The sequence below is a fragment of the Myotis lucifugus genome, unplaced genomic scaffold (assembly GCF_000147115.1).
Source record: "Myotis lucifugus unplaced genomic scaffold, Myoluc2.0 scaffold_178, whole genome shotgun sequence".
NCBI lineage: Eukaryota > Metazoa > Chordata > Mammalia > Chiroptera > Vespertilionidae > Myotis > Myotis lucifugus.
Window position 1 is genome coordinate 2,014,654 of NW_005871226.1, and position 3,097 is coordinate 2,017,750.

Consider the following 3,097-nt stretch of genomic DNA (forward strand, 5'->3'; position numbering starts at 1 on the left):
AGGTCAGACCAGACTCCTGAGAGCCTTGTATATCATTCTTAAGAACCAATGTCTCTGATCAGATTTCCCAGAAGCAGACCTCAGATAAGTTTGTTTCCAAGTGATTTATGAAGGAACGGTTCCCAGGAGAAATTGTTAAGGCAGTGGGGGAAACAGAATAAGAAAGGAACAGGACCTGAGACAGGGGTGATTTGAGGCCTTAGCCTGATCCCATAGGGGAGGGCTGGCACATAAATTATAGCTCCAAGTTGGTTCCTACTCAAGACAAGGCAGCAGGGTGCTCATGCTTCAGCACTTGTCAGCCAAGAAATAAGCTCCTGTCCTTTCTTGTGGGCAGAGCCGTCCCGTGGCCCATAGAGATGTAGGACAGTCCTCTAAAGAGTATAACCGTAGCAGGTTGCTCAGTGGTTAGAGCATTGGCCAGCAGACCGAAGGGTCGCGAGTTCTATTCCTGGTCAAGGACACATACCTGGGTTGCAGGTTTGATCCCTCGGCTCAGATCAGGGCCCATGAGGGAGGCAACCAATCAATGCCTCTCACATTGATGCTTTTCTCTCTCTCTCCTTCCTTCTACTCTCTAAATATCAATGGAAAAAATATCCTCAGGTGAGAATTAAAAAAAGAGAGAGAAGAAGAAGAAGAAAGTGATGAAAAAGTCTGGATGTGACTGATAAATTTATGCTATGGCAATGAGGACAGGCATGAAAAAACGGCATTCTATCATCCCTCCAGACTGGAAAAACCCAGCTATGTGAGCTTGGAAGAGATGGAATATCCATGCCAGTTTCTTTTAACTATTTAATTATTATTTTTAAAATTCTCACCCAAGAATATTTTTCCCATTGGTCTTTGGAGGGAGAGTGGAAGGGACGGACGGAGGAGGGGGAGAGAGAGAGAAACAGCAATGTGAGAGACACCTCAATTGGTTGCCTCCCACATGTGCTCATGCCCTGACCTGGGCTGGGGAATAAGCCTGCAACTGAGGTACGTGCCCTTGACCAGGAATTGAACCCCAAACCTTTTGGTCTGGAGGCCAAAGCCCTAACCACTGAGCAACTGGCCAGGGCTTAACTATTTAATTTTTTCAACCACAAAATCTTCCTCCCTGAGTATCAGATATCTCACCTGTGTAATGGGCCAATCATAATCACAGTGAAAAATAACAGTAGTAGCAGTAACATTTATTGAGCACTTTACTGTGATGGAGGTACTTACTCATTGTTCCAAAGACTTTACAATTGTTACTCTTGATTAACTCTCACAACAAACCGATATAGGCACAATTATTGTCCCTATATGACAGATAAGACACCTAAGCTCAGAAAGGATAAGTAACTGCCTGAGGTCCCATAACGAGTACCTTTCTCAAGATTGTGGAAAAGATTAAATGTCTGCATCCCTTGGATCTTATCTTTTCACTGTGTTCCTACAGGCTCACCTGCCAGCCAGTGTGGTTCTGTGCCTAAGGGCTTGGAAGGGGAAAACTGTTGGAAGCACTAGTGGCAGGCCCTGCAGGGGTAATTATTGCCACCCACAAGGCGGTATCTTAACACCCCAGCTCCCCTCCCATCCTTCTGGTGGGATAACTCAGAGTTGGCGTTCTATGCTGGTTCCCAGAGCTTCTCAGCAGGCTTTGGCTGCAGTAGCCCGCAGTAGTAATTGATGGGATGGCCCACCCATTCCTGGCTGTCTTCCTTTCCCTCTCTCACTTCCTCACTCCCTTCCTAGCATGCCCCAAGCTCACTTCACAAACAAACCACTTGCACCCAAATCCTTCTCTCAGAATTTAGCACAATTTTTGCCCTACCTGGTTTGGCTCAATGGATAGAGCGTCAGCCTGCAGACTGAAAGGTCCCAGGTTCGATTCCGGCCAAGGGCACATGCCTGGGTTGGGAGCTTGATCCCCGGTAGGGGGCGTGCAGGAGGCAGCCAATCAATGATTCTCTCTTACCATTGATGTTTCTATCTCTTTCTCCCTCTCCTTTCCTCTCTAAAATCAATAAAATATATTTTTAAAAAGAGATAAAGAAAAAAAAGAATTTAGCACAATTTTTAAAACCAATTGTCACTTTCCTGACCTGGTGAAGCAGGAGGCGCCATCATGGGAATGAGTCCACATGCACCACAACAATGACCCAAAGTCCAGTGCGAGGAGCCCTAGAGCCAGGACGTCCACCTAAGGCTGTTGGTCAAACTGTACAGGTTTCTAGCCAGACAAGCCAACCCCACCTTCAGCCAAGTAGTGCTGAAGAGGTTGTTTGTTCATGAGTTGCACCAACCAGCTGCCTCTGTCCCTTTCCCAGATGATCCAAAAGAGGAAGCTTCCTGGCTGGAGGCGAAACCTCTGTGGTTGTAGGGACTATAACCAATAACGTGGGCACGCAGGACACGTCCAAACTGAAGGTGTGTGCACTTCCTTTGAGGAGCTGCACCTGGAGCTGCATTCTCAAGGCCAGAGCAAGATTCTCACCTTGGGCAGTCTGACCCTGGACTCCCCCAAGGACAGTGGCACGATCCTGCTGTCTGGTCCTCACAAAGGCTGAGAGATGCACAGGCATTTCCGGAAGGTCCCAGGAGCCCCTCACAACCACATCAAATCCTACCTGTGCTCCAAGGGCCAGAAGCTCAAGGCCTCTAGAGCCCTATAAACCAGCCAAGGCTACAAAAACTAACCTTTTATTAAGTTTTTATTAAAAAGACTAGTGGCCCAGTGCACAAACTCGTGCACATTGAAAGGAAATTAATTAGAAGGTGGCTGGTGGGGCGGGACTGGGCAAGACTGGCTGGACATGCCCTGGAGCCAACCTCCCATGGTCCCTCCCTGGCTGGCCACACCTGGGGCAGCACCATGGCTCGAAGGGTGTCTGCAGAGTGGGTGGGGTCTCTCTGGCAGGTGAGGTCCCTCAGCCTGGCCTGCAGGGATTGGCTGAAACCAGCTCTCCAATATCTCCCAAGGGGTCCCAGAGTGTGAGAGGGCACTCTGCAAACTGCATCGTAACTCCCAGCCAGTTGGCCGGTTGACCAGTCAGTCAGTCGCTTAGCATTTTAATACATATAGATTTTTGCCGGAAACCAATTCCAGCATGACAGCAGGGCT

At 48.5% G+C, this 3,097-nt stretch overlaps 1 pseudogene; it reads left to right on the forward strand.

The window, feature by feature from the left end:
• Positions 1–1,201: 1,201 nt before the first annotated feature.
• LOC102425364 lies at positions 1,202–2,672 on the forward strand (annotated as a pseudogene).
• Positions 2,673–3,097: the final 425 nt, after the last annotated feature.